The sequence below is a fragment of the Brassica oleracea genome, chromosome C3, assembly GCF_000695525.1.
Source record: "Brassica oleracea var. oleracea cultivar TO1000 chromosome C3, BOL, whole genome shotgun sequence".
Taxonomy (NCBI): Eukaryota; Viridiplantae; Streptophyta; class Magnoliopsida; order Brassicales; family Brassicaceae; genus Brassica; species Brassica oleracea.
This window is the reverse complement of record NC_027750.1, coordinates 3,145,318-3,145,602: the sequence shown is the minus strand read 5'-3', so window position 1 is coordinate 3,145,602 and position 285 is coordinate 3,145,318. Positions and strand designations below refer to the sequence as shown.

General features: G+C 16.8%; 1 protein-coding gene across 1 annotated transcript in view; it reads right to left on the bottom strand.

Annotated features, from left to right (window-relative positions):
• LOC106329662 overlaps positions 1-285 on the bottom strand; it is a 6,437-nt gene that overhangs the window by 5,427 nt on the left and 725 nt on the right. The gene's annotated exons all lie outside the window — the stretch shown is intronic.

The window sequence follows — 285 nt, the reverse complement described above, 5'->3', positions numbered from 1 at the left end:
TTTTGTAATTTAAAGTCATTTTAAAAAATTCAAAATATAACATATAAGAGAAAATATAATTTTTTTATTATATGGTTAATTTGATTGTTTATTTTTTTTTAATAATATAAATTTAAACAAAAATGAAGAAGGATGCAAAAATTGTTATCAAATCTTTATTATTCATAATCATTAATTGTCATATATATGTAAATCATATTAGGTAATTCTGTAGCTTTTATTTAAGGAAAGAATACACATTTCTTATATTTTAGGTTAATATAATGTTCTCTAGTGGACATTAAA